We start from the raw sequence: 13,034 nt of genomic DNA, 5'->3' as shown, positions 1-13,034 counted from the left end.
GTTTGTTAAACTAGTATTCCATATGTATTGAGAGATTTTAAATTATTTCTAGATTACTTTTTAGGTCTCTTATCAGTGGCTGTAAATCTAGCCATATCCTATTTTGGTTAGAGTGGATTTGATCCTAGGGGTTTACAATTTGCTTTTCATGGGTGTTGCAGTTTAGATATGAGGTGTCCCCCAAAACCTCATGTGTAAGTCAGTGCAAGAAATTTCACAGGTGAAATGATTAGATTGTAGGAGCTTTCACCTAATCAGTGTATCAGTCCACTGATGGATTATCTGGAGAATAACTATAGGCAGGTATGGTATGGCTCCAGGAGGTGTCAGTGGGGGCATGACATTGGGTTTTATGTTTTGTCCCAGGTTAGTGGACAACTCTGTCCCCTCCAGCCTCTCCCCCTTTCTCTCTCTCTCCTCTCCTTTCATATCCTCTAATCTTCTCTCTCTACCCTTCCTTATTGTCATGTCCTGAACTGCATTCTTCAGCCACACAGTTTTACCATGATGATCTACCTCACTTTTGGCCCCTAGCTATGGAGTTAGCTAATTGTGGACTTACTCTCTGAAACCATGAGCCAAAATAAACCTTTCCTATTCTAATTGTTTTTCACAGGTATTTTGGTCACAGGAATGTAAAAGCTAATCAAAATGATGGGATTCTTCTTTATCCTGGTAAATGAACTCATGCCATGATGTATCATCCATGTCAAGTTTCATTTACATAGGAAACTTATTTCTATAAGAGATACCCTTTTGGATTTACTATAATCTGTGTTCACTTTATTCCTACTAAGATAGACACTGTCTAAGAGAACCTTTACTGGAAAATAAGTTATTGTTATGTTATGTGTGTTGGCAAGGTGAAGTGCATAGTAGGCAACATAATAGATTATTAATTGCTAGATCCCAGTAAGAAGAGGGTAGCATGCCCCACAGTGTTTAGCAGAAGTGAGGAAGTCAGACATAATCCACAAAATAGAGGAGCGGTAAATAAAGGGAGAAACCAGAGATACCAATGAGCTATAGCCCTCATTGTGGTACAGGATATTACCTGAGCAGGTTTCTCAGGGAGAGTCGTAATTGGTGATTTCCAGCAAGCAAGCACATTTTATGTTGAGTCACACTGTGTATGAGAAGTAGTCATGGCGATATTTCACCATCCATGTAGGGAATGGGAACCAATAGACCAGTAAACTGCAACATCTACCTGTACCCCAGAAAGTGGTCATCAGGAGTTAGTTGTACGGAGTGATGCAAGATAAATATATACATTACTATAAGCTCATACCAGAAATTTGTTTTATTCATCCATGAAACAGTTTGTAGTTCTTTCCTCCTCCAAGCTATTTAGTGGAGGAAGAAGAGAAATACAACCTGTTTCATGGAAGAATAAATCAAATATCCATAATGAGCAAGTTAGATATGTATTCAAAATGGATATCAAGGCAACGTAAAACTATTAGCATTCACTACATTTTCTTTTTTTGGTACTAGAAATTGAACCCAAGGGTACTTAACCACTGATCCCCATCCTCAGCTCTTTGTGTGTTTTATTTTGAGACAAGGTCTTGCTGAGTTGCTAGGGCCTTGCTAAATTGCTGAAGCTGTCTTTGAACTCTTGAGCCTCCTGCCTCAACCTTTTACAGGCATGCACCACTGTGCACCATGCCCGGGCACATTCACTACTTTTAAACAGGAAATTCTAATAGCTAACTAATTACTCTGTCTTTAATCCCAGGTGGAAGGTTAATAGATTTGGTCAATTTATATGAAAACATATTTTAGAATTTTTTCTCAATAATAGATAATAATATTGACAGGTGAGACTTCATAAATCATAGAATCACTGAGAAATAGTCAATTACAGAGAAAAGGGAAGTATTCCATTGATTCTACAGGGTACATTTCCACTTCTTTCTAATGGAGATACATATTGATATTGACAGAAACACTGTTGTTTAGAAGGCTCATCATGTATTGTGATTATGCTCATGTCCACATACAGGAATCTGGTCTAAAAATCTTACTTGTTGAAAAACAAATTAAAATCATTTTTAACTTATGGCCACTAATACACACACCCCTCTTGTATTATCACCTTCTGGTGGTACAATAAAATCAGAAGTTGCAGAAGTAGTGTCAGTAGATTGGAAAGAATTTCACAGAGATTAGCACAAGCCTCTCAAGAAATACGCAGTCACCTATGCTTCTGATTAACAGAGAGAATGGTAAGATGGAGAATGTCAAGGATGAGTTAATATGTGTTTCATGAGAGTTTCATCTGAAAGAAAGGCGATTTTAAAACTTTTAAAAATATTATATCTATGTGTTTTTCATCTCATGTAATCATAGGAGTGTTGCAAGATAAATATCTATATTACTATAAGCTCAAAATGGTTATTTTCATAAGATTTGAGATAAAACTAAGTTACCTGGGCATTGTTGTACATGTCTATAATTTCAGCAACTTGGTGGAGAGATAGGAAGGTCAAAAGTTCGAGTCCTCATTGTCAAGTTAAACCCTGTCTCAACTTAAAAAAATAGAAAATGATGGAGCTGGGCTATAACTCTGTGGTAGACACTTGCCTTCCATGTGTGAGGCTCTGGGTTTGGTTCTAGCACCACATAAAAATAAATAAAGAGGATTTCTGTTTTCACCCCGTACGGTGGTGCACACCTCTCCCTCACCCAGCCCAGGTCGGACCCAGCTCCCACCCCCGTGCGGAACTGTGTGGCTGCTCATTCCCCTGGAGATGCTGCAATGATGGTGACCATAGCAGATGATGCAGCCTACTTCCAGAGGGGCAGTCTGCTTGGTTCACAGTCATCACCCTCTCCTTTGGTGACAACTCATGTGTTGTCCTCTGGTCTTAGAGTGTCCCTTATCAGAGACTTGGACCCCTGGGCTACTTCACTCAGTGTTTGGTGAACCATCATCACACCCTCCTGCATAATGGGTATTGGCTGGCCTGGCTGATTCACGTGGGAGAATCCTTATATGCCATGGTATTGTGCAAGTATAAAGGAATCAGACAGTTGGGCTCAACTACACTGGTTCCTGCAGACTTTCCTCTTTGGGATAGCATCTCTCTCCATCTTGATTGCTTACAGGCCAAAGCGCCAAAAACACAGTTAAAGGAGATAGTGAAAATTTTCTCTCCACTTTTACATTCAGAATCTCTTTTGGGGGGTGCTATGTTTACTTGATGATCTTTCTACATTCTAAAAGTATCTGTTCTACAAAGGTATTTAAGACCCTCTCAATGTTCATTTTTCTTCCATATGCTCTGGTTGAGCTTGAGTACACTAGTTGTTACCTGAGAAAGAAAGAAGAAAAAATTCTGGCTTTCCAAGTTCTGCAGAAAACTTGAATGACAACAGACTTGCAGCTTCCCTCTCTGAGGCCCTTGGCTGTTCTGGTCCCTCTTTGTCTTTAGGGCTGAAGCGAGTACTAGATTTGCTTGCTGGTGAGGCTGAGCTCTCTGTTTCTGAGTAAAACATCTCTTCAATTTTTTTTTTCACCTTTCTGAACCAAAATGAAATAACACTTCCAAAGTACATTTGTTAGACATCTGTAAGGCAGGATCTTATCTCCTCAACTAAGCAATTGTGTAAAGGCCCAAAGGACCTGCTGAGAACCAAGAGCAGAGGACCAGGGCACCGTCTCCCTGATGCTGCCAGCAAGCAGTGATCCTTCCCTGCTCACGGCCCCAGGGACACAGTGTTCTGTGGTAGGCAGAGTCTGATGGCCACTGCTAGATTGCCCCTTCAACTCAGGGCCACAACTCAGGCAGCTTTCCTTTTCCCCATGGCACCTGTTCCCATTTGTGCATCAGCAGTGGTTCTCCTCCAGTGTTGTTGATAAAGGAGGGAAGCCCTTCGTTTTCCACTTGTTCTGTATCATTCATTCTGTGTACCCTCATCTCACAGAACAGCATGGATGCCTCAGTAGTAGTGCCACCTTTCTGTGGGTCCTCTGGGGAAACGTAGATTGTTCCCCACTCTCCTGCTGTCTGACACTTTCTTCATCCAGCCCTAGTTTACTCAGTCACACCCACATTCCTCTCTAGAGATACTAACCTCTGGGTTTTCCAGCTGGTTATTACCTCCCTGATTAACCTGAATGTACTTTATTACTACTGGCCTTTGGGGAGAGAAGTCCCCTATCTCTGTCCCTTTAACTTGGCAGAATGGCGCCATCACCCTTAGGAGCCATTAGGGTCTCTTCCCTGGAGAACATCTGCTTGTTCTCTGGGGACTATTCCTTATTTCCCTTTGTGATTCCTTGGGCAAGTTGTTGTATTACCAAACATTTATAAGAAACAACTCTCCCCAAAAAGAAAGCCCCCATGAGAGATCATGAGCTATGAATTGTTTTTATTGGAGATAATTTTTTTTGCAAATATATCTCGATCTTTCCTGATCTTTCTCTTGGAGTAGGGGTAACTTTTGAGTAAAGAAAAAAAATTTTACCAGGAGTTAAGGATCATGGAGATCCAATCCAGATTTTTTTTAAAGCATAGCTGTCTTCAAATGAAATTAATAATGACAGTAATACTTGTTTGCCCAGAACAATGTGGCAGATGATTGAATGAAGTGGACCAACTCAAATAAAATGCTGTGACTGTCTCACCAAAATAATAAAGAAAGAAAGAAAGATAGATAGATAGATAGATAGATATTGTGTCACAATGGGTATGTTTGATAATTATTCTTTTATGTGGTTACTTCTTTGTGCTTTCAGGTTAATAATTTTTACCCTACCACAAAGTTTTGAATTTATTTTGCTAATTTATACACTTAATGCTGCATCACATTGTTATAAAATTTAGGTCTAGGTTTCTGATCCACCCCAAAATTATATTCTGTGATTTGTGAATTTGTAGTTTTTTGTTCCCCTGATAGTTATTCAATACTCTAGATCATACTTTGAAAATTAATTAATATTAATGGTAATAATTATTGAGTTAATAGTGAATAATTTAATAGCATTTCTTGAGATTAATTTCCTTATGTGCATGTATCAGTTTTGAGCATTCTTTTTAAAAATTATTCATTATGTTTTGTGCAGAATAATTGTCTTTTATTAAGGGATTTATTTAACACAATAATTTTCCTTCCAGAGCTTATTATATTAAGCACCATGTTACTCTGGAATGAAGAAACAAAGAGTACACAACTGCCACTCTGCATGTGCAGCAATTTTTCTATTGACCCAAGGGAAGTGATCACAGTTAAATGACAAGGGGAGGTAGGCAGGAGGTTATGTCAGGTAAGCTCTAGCAAAGAGTGGTAGGCAGCACAGAGGAGGTTTTGAGGAGACATTTCAGTATCACACACACATACATACTCACCTGTTCCTGCATGTCCTCTTACACATTTTTTATATTCTCATGCAGACCTCATGATTATGTCTTGTGTCTCAGAGGACAGCATTTGTTTTGAATTTATTCTTTATCACATGCAATTTCTTACATTCTAGCTATGCCACTAGTTGTTTACTTAAGCTTCTTTTAGGTGGATTATTCAGGGTTAAGTGTTTGTAAGTAAGCAAATGAAATTTTCCTGAATTAATGTTTCTTGATTACAGTGATTATTTTTGGGTACTGTATTTTTGTTGCCAATTTTGGATACCTTCATGTTCTGTAAATTTTAAGTTATTAAGTCATTTAAAAATTCTGTTCACTTTCTTTTATTATCTTTGCAATATTACATTTTTTTTATACATACTTTGGATTTAATTTGCTCATCTTTTTCTGAGATCCAAAGTAAAAATTCAGATGATTTGTTTTAGATATTTCATATTTTCTGTGGCATGCATTCAGTTCTCTATAGTTTCCTCTAAGCTTTGCTTTCCTTATATTCCACTATTTTTGATAAAGTTTTTTAATAGGCATTTAATTCAAAGTATTTTAAAGATTGTGTGTGTGTATGTTTGCCAGGGATGGAACCCAGCAGCTCTTAACCCCTGAATCACATCCTTAACCCATATTTTAAATTCAACAGTGGGTCTCATTAAGTTGCTCAGGACTTCACTAAGATGCTGAGGCTGGATTTGAACTTAATGCCCTCAATGACCATTCCCCCTTTCCCTTACCGTGAATATCATACATGGTCTTTCTAGGGAAGTTATGTGGATCCAGGACAGAGGGCATTATCCAGTATTTCAGAGAGTAACTGCTTCTAAAGAATGGACTGTGGTGTATTTTTCCTTGTTCACATAGATCTACAGAAGACTTAAATAATTAAAAACATCTGTGTTGTGCAGAGTGGCCTGTGTCTAGTTTTAGTTTTGGTCAAGCACCCTTTTAGTTTTGGTCAAGCACCCTTTTAGGTGTGATCTTTTGCCTTTATGTATAACTTGTTACCCCTGAGTGCTGGGAAGGGAGATTTGTTCATTTATATCTATATCTATAAATTCATTTACATCCATATATATAAAATACATGATATATATTATATATATACTATATGTAAATATATATTTTATATATTATTAAGTGTAATTATATATTTATATTATTAAATATGTTTAATATATATTTAATATATTATATATACCATATGTAAATATATTATAAATTTATTCTATACAAATATATATATATATATATATATATATATATAAATTCAGTATATATACAAATATAGACCAGACAGAAACAGAGAAACTTTGAGAAATAGGTGATGATACTATGTGGGGAGTTTATGAGCACATTCAGTTCCCCACTATCAGTTTTTTTCATCACATATTCTTAATATTACAGCAATCTTGGTGTCATCTGTCTATTTCCTTTTGGGAAGGGAATTCATGGGGAAAAGGCACCTATAATATGAAAGGAGCTGGCCTGGTTTTGAAAAATCATTTTGAATTTCTTTTCTTGGATGAGCCATGGTAAGTCATTTTGAAGTTGGGTAGTACAATGTCTTTCTCACCTTTTTCCTGGGACACCATGGCTTAAAAGATGGTCTTATAATAGAGACATTATTCCTCAGCAACAGTAAATTCCATAGCATAAGAATAACCCTATTCATACAAGATCTATTAGAAATATCAGTAAATTTTTTCCCTGGATCTGTTCCCCCAGTCAAGATCATAACCATGCATTTAGGTTTAGTGCTGAATCATCAATCATGGCCTCCTCTTGGGCAGTCTTATAGATTCAGAAAGTCATTTCCTGGATTATCAGGGAAGTACACATTGCTTTCATGATAGCACAAGTTCCCATGGGCTTCTATGAGAATATCTAATGGCATCTGACTGTACAGAACCAGAGATTGATGCCTGATGATCATACCAGTAAAACAGATCAATGTCGACCTACAGCAGAGATTTGAAATATTATCAATCCCACTTAATGTCTTCATGCACTATCCCTGGACCCACTGATACACCATACTGGTTTTTCAGCTATCTTGGGGGAACCTATAGGCACAGGTGGGACCCATGTAACCATTGAATTCCTATTGGTGCCAGGCATCTCATTCCCAGTCTCCATGTTCAGTGTATTGCAAGCCAGTCATTTTCCTTTAAGATTATAATGTGGTGGCAATTTTGTTCTGAAATTTATCCCATACATTATAGATAATTAGTCATTGGTCATACGAATGATTTCTTTGGTCTCAACAGAGAGGAACATTTTGACTCAGTGGGTCTGAAGTTAGTATAAAGCATAGATATTCATCCCAAATCTAGAAACACCCATCCTTACATCATTGATTGGTAGGTAACACTTTCAAATATTTTATCCTTGATTTCTTTTAACTTAGATTTGGTTAGGGACTATATCTGGAATAGGGTCTTGTGAAAGGAGTAATTTTTCCCATGGCCTGGTTTTTGAGAAGTGTTCATTATAGATCAATCATTTATATTCAAATTGTGGTAAGAGTTAGTATTAGTTAGTATTCAGTATTTTTTGTTTGTTTTTTTGTAAAATGTTGCATCTTATTCCAATTATTGCTTTATGAGGGAAATATCCTCCAAGGCAACACTGAACTTCTTGAAACGGATGATAACCTGTGGACCTAACAAGCATCCTTTAGTATATTTTCTGCATAATATTGGAACCCATATAAGATGGAATTTAGTTCTCTGGGAGCTGAATTATAAGCATAGCAAAGATAGTTAAAACTCTTCCTAGCCCAAGGATCACTATCATTTTGGTAGAATTTTTCTGTTCTCTCTCTCTCTCTCTCTCTCTCTCTCTCTCTCTTAAATATCAGCTTAAGATCATCTGTAGATCAGCAAGAGAGGTCACTAATCTTCTTTGTCCTGTTTGACTCCTCAATGGTAGAGCCCATTTTATCTTGCGTGATGGATTCCTAGTTTCACTCCCGCCAGTTTTGAAGAAAAATGAATGCATACCTCTTGTCCTGTTCCATGAAGTTGCTAAGATCAGTGATTAGCTCTGTGTCTGGATTTTTAGAGGTTGAGCTACCAAATATGGCTGCTTGAAAAAACCTTCCAGATGACCTGCAGACAATCATGTTGTGCTATTTCTGTGTCATGGGTATGTAGGGTGTGTGGTTTTAAAATAGGATAGTCCAAGAGAATGGTGTGATATCTGCCTGTCCTTCCAGTATTATCCAATAGCCTCCTCTTCATTTATCACAGTTAGCACATGGTGAGGAGCATAGATGTTGATGGGTTTCCCCAGTGTGGACTTCTCAACGTTTTGTAACAGTTCATACATGGAATGTAACTTCCCACACACAAAAAAGACTTTCTTTAATAGTCTGATATAATTACTTTTAATATATGCCACTGGATACTGGGTTGATTTCAAATTTTGAGTAACCTTGTTTTACATGTACATATAAATTTTGATTCTTTTTTAGGGTTGAAAGTCTTTTGGAATTTGGGAAATCATTCTAGAGTTTCAGAATCTGTTCCTTTCAGAGTGTCATTTAGAGGCTTAGCTATAAGTCCAAAAAATGTTTTTCTTTGGACTAAGGATTTTTACCCAGGGACACTTAAACACTGAGCCACATTCTTAGCCCTTTTTATATTTTATTTTGAGACAGGACTTTGCTAAGTTGCTTATAGCCTTTCTAAATTGCTGAGGGTGTCTTTGAACTTGCAATTCTCCTATCTCACATTCCCATGTTGCTGGGATTACAGATGTGCACCACCATTCCCAGCTTAAGGCTAAAATTTTATATCCATGTTCAACATACACCTGCCATTTCCAGAAAACCCCACAATTGTTGATGGGTAGTGAAGGTCTCTTAACAAATTACAGCTCCTTTACCATTGGTAATAATTCTCTCTGGCCTTTTGATATAGTAAAATCCATATGCACATATTTTCATTTACATATTTGACCCTTTCTCAGGGATACTTTTCATCAATGACATGCTAAGTGTTTGAGAATCTTAATGGTGTTACTGAAGCATATCTCATTGGTAGAACTAGCCATCAACAAATCATCCACACATTGTAATAGAGGTCATTGGGTAAATTTCCGATGGCTTAATCCCTCGCTACAGGTTCCAGAAATTAAGTAGGAAAGATTTTAAGTCCCTGAGGGATCACTTTTCTGCAGTATTGCTACCCTTCCTGTGTATCAGGATGCTGCCAGTCAAAAGCAAACAAGAGCTGAGGTTGTTACCAGGGATGTGCAGAAGAAGGCATCTTTTAAATTCAGTTCTGAGAAGCATTCATAGGATTTTGGAACATTAGTCAATAAAGTGTAGGAGCTAGATAGTTAATTATTGGTGGAAGTCCTGAACAATATCATTTATAGCCTGCAAGCCATGAATAAATCTGTATTCATCAGAATCACCTAATCACACATTTAATTGGAAGATTGGTGTGTTTTAGGGTGACTGGCAGGGTCAAATTAAATTGTGCTTTAAATTTATTTGGAAAGCTGCTGGTTGCCCTTTTGAGCTTCCATTTTTAGTAAATTTTGTTTTAAATTTCAGAATGCATGCTCAATTTTTAGTTCAATTCATGTAGGCTATATGTTCTTAGTCCTTCTTGGCATAACTAGACTTTAGGTTTAACTTTTCACAGACTTTTAGAGGCAACTTTTATTGAACATATTGTTTCTTTCCCAGAAGCATCATCTTTAAATATTAGGAACATTCCAGAGAAACTTCTATATCCAAAAAAATTGTCCTGGAGAGAAGTTTACTTGGGCATTTAGGCCGCACAAAAATTCACAGCCTGAGAAGTATACTGATTACACTGGCATATATAGGAAATGGTGTTTTAGTGTTACACCTCACACCTGATATTCCAGTGGTTGGAACAAGGAGCTGTCTTGAGCTTCAGTGATACCCTCATGAACATAGTTAAGATCTTAGGTTTTTCCTCCCTATTTTAGTAATTAACAGTGAATAAGTAGCACCACTGTTCAAGGAAAGCAACTTATTTATTTCCAATTGTCAATTGTACCAGGAGCTCCTGTGGGGAAATTTGGATTAGCTGGGTAAAATGTTTAGGAGCCTCAGGTCTCCTAAGTTCTCATCAGACCTTTCTTTCTTCCTTAACATCTGGGGAGTAGACCTCCTACATCTTTGGACAACTTGCTGTATTAAGTACAGTGGTTTTTACCTAGGATGTGCTTGCCTTGTTTAATAGGTTTTCTTTCTGTATCATATCTTCCTTTTTCTTCAAAGCCCAGGCTCGATGCAGGTGCTTGGTGTTTGGCACTTGCTTCAGGCACTGTTTTTTGTTGAAAAACATAATGTCTATTGGTTGATAGGAACTCATTTTAAAGGGTATCATCTTTCTTTTATAATTTCGTTCAAATATCTGGAGCATTCTGTCCAATGAAAGTCTCATTTATCATATTTAAATTGTCCAGTCTTTCTGGATATACATCGGAGTAATGAGAAAAGGCCTGATAAATTCTTTCCCTAAATTCCAAGGAATTCTTGTCAGGCTAATGAAAATACTCTTGTGTTTTATAGACACATTTCTGTTTTCAGAATTCCCATTCTCATTCCTGCTAGAATGCAATAAGAGTTATGACTTAATAAGACACTATCTTCTGTTTTATTTAGCTCCCATACTGGTTCTACTATAAGGGATGCCTTAATTGCATGCAAGGTGGTGGCAGGATCCTCCACAAGGATCCTGTGAATGCTCTCTCTGACTTTGTTGATGACAGTATTAGTCAACACTTGATTGCTATCATTCATACCAAACTTCCTGATAAGAATGATGTAAAGAAGGGAAAGTTTATTGTGACTCGTGGTTTTGAATGTTTTATCCATGGGTGACAAATTCCATTGTTTGGAGCTTGAGGTAACGCAAAACATGATAGCAGGTGTTTGCTGGAGGAAAGCAGTAAGAAAGCAGTCAGTTCAAGGCAGCCAAGAAGTAGAGATAAAGAGAGAGATGTAGATGGACTACATGATATAGTCCATCAGGTATCTTGCCATGTGACCTTATTTTCCAGAATGTGCTGCACCTCTCTATACTCTCCACCACCTTCCAGTAGTTCTTTCAGCTGTTGGACTGGGATACCCCATTGGCTAACATCCCTAACAGCCTTTCTGGTTGCAGCTACCATGTACTTTGTCATGAGCTGGCTTTACTCACTGTTTGTAGTTTTTTCATTAGATATTACATGTTCCTGGCATCTCTAACTTCTTGGGGTCTCCATTGCAGCTTCAGCTTCAGCTTCACTCTAACTGGTCCACTTATTACCTTAACTCTGACAAACATTGCTGAGTCTCCCAAGCCTTTCTTTGAAATCTTTTTAGAAGCCTCCATGATGCTACATTCAGCCCCAGTCCTGCAAATGCGTCATTTTAAGGTTTACCAATACCAAAGAAAGAACTTGGAGGACTCAGTGGAAAAGATTTGAACATTTTATCACCCACCCCTCAGTGGAGACAGGCTGGAATGCAGTGGAGAGTTGCATTGCTTTTACAAGCAGAGGTGAATATATGCAGGATAGATTGCATGCCTACTGAGCAGAAGGACTTCCTAAGAATGTATTAGTACATTCTTTACTTTAGAACCAGGATTACTTTGTTTAGATCCTCTTCAAAAGATAACAGATAAGAAAAATGACCAGCTTCTCCTCTTAAATTTCCTTCCTTATAATATTCTTTAGAGTTGTCCTTGTATCACTGCGAGCTTTCCAAGGCTGTGAGTAGTGTTTACTCCAAAAATTCTTTCCTTAGTTTGTCAGAAGCCATTTAATGTCCCTCATAATCTCATACCAGCTTATGTCTTTCATGAAGCTCTTGAGACAGGACTCTTCAGCGCATTGCATCTGTATCCTTTTAACAGAATATAAAGAACAAGGACCAATCAGTAAGCATTGTAGGTAGTGAAAATAACATTAATTTGTTTAGACCCATGGATTAAAGCATGAGAGGTATGGTATTTTTAGTCAGTTCTGTTTTATTCAAGTAAATTCCATCTCATTTTCAGGTTTTCCTACACAGGGAAGTCCTTGTGGTTACTCTCTGGCAGTACTGAGCAAATCCAGTAGTCCATCCAGTTGGCATAATGTACAATTTTTATTACCCAGTCCAGGAATAGGTTACTTGTTGATAACCTATGGAGAATATTACAAATGTTTTATAGTCACCAGTAATGGTAAATGAGCTCTGTGAGGCAGTATACAGCCTAGTATATGATCTTATGCTAGTAAATTAGCTTGCACAGTAAGCTTGCCTGGAAAGGTATACCATACAATCTGTCTGCTTCCACTTCACATGTATAGAATGAATAAGACACCTCTGGAATATATAACTATGGTAAACTGATTTTTTGCTTCTGACACTGGTTTCAATGTGTTATTGTGGTCAATGTGTTATTGTTGTGAACAAAAGACCTGATAAGAACAGCTTAGAAAAGGAAAAAAATTATTTTTGCTCAAAGTTGCAGAATATTTAGTTAGCCATAATATTGGCCAAAAGACACAAGAAGAACAACATAGAGGAGGAAAAGTTTATTTAGATCTCACAGTTTCAGAGTTCTCAGTGAATAGATGGGACTCTACATCTCAGAGCCTGAGATGAAGCAGAACATCATTTAGGAAGTGAATAGTAGAGTAAATCAG

The 13,034-nt window shown here is 37.4% G+C and overlaps 1 pseudogene; it reads left to right on the top strand.

Moving 5' to 3' along the window:
- The first annotated feature begins 2,767 nt into the window (after positions 1–2,767).
- On the top strand, positions 2,768–3,139 carry LOC143394191 (transmembrane protein 254 pseudogene; annotated as a pseudogene).
- Positions 3,140–13,034: the final 9,895 nt, after the last annotated feature.

The sequence above is a fragment of the Callospermophilus lateralis genome, chromosome 3, assembly GCF_048772815.1.
Source record: "Callospermophilus lateralis isolate mCalLat2 chromosome 3, mCalLat2.hap1, whole genome shotgun sequence".
Classification (NCBI taxonomy): domain Eukaryota; kingdom Metazoa; phylum Chordata; class Mammalia; order Rodentia; family Sciuridae; genus Callospermophilus; species Callospermophilus lateralis.
This window is presented reverse-complemented; position numbering and strand designations above follow the sequence as displayed.